Raw genomic sequence first — 275 nt, forward strand, 5'->3', positions numbered from 1 at the left:
ATCGTCATTTTATGATTGAGGATTATTCTGGTCTTGATTTTGACACCTTGCGTCCCTAACTACATCGAGTCAGTATTGCAGGAAAGTAATTCATCATTTGGAGGTGCCAGTGTTGGACAAAGGAGCAACGCTTAGAAAGCTTGTGATTTCAAACAAACCTGCAGGACTATAACTTAGTGTAGCGTGACTTCTGATTTTGCACAAAACTATCGAGCGGAGTCTTGCCCTGATGCAGGATCCGGACGCATTGAAATGTGATCAAAGTAACACTCGAA

Source organism: Stegostoma tigrinum, chromosome 35 (assembly GCF_030684315.1).
Source record: "Stegostoma tigrinum isolate sSteTig4 chromosome 35, sSteTig4.hap1, whole genome shotgun sequence".
Lineage (NCBI taxonomy): Eukaryota > Metazoa > Chordata > Chondrichthyes > Orectolobiformes > Stegostomatidae > Stegostoma > Stegostoma tigrinum.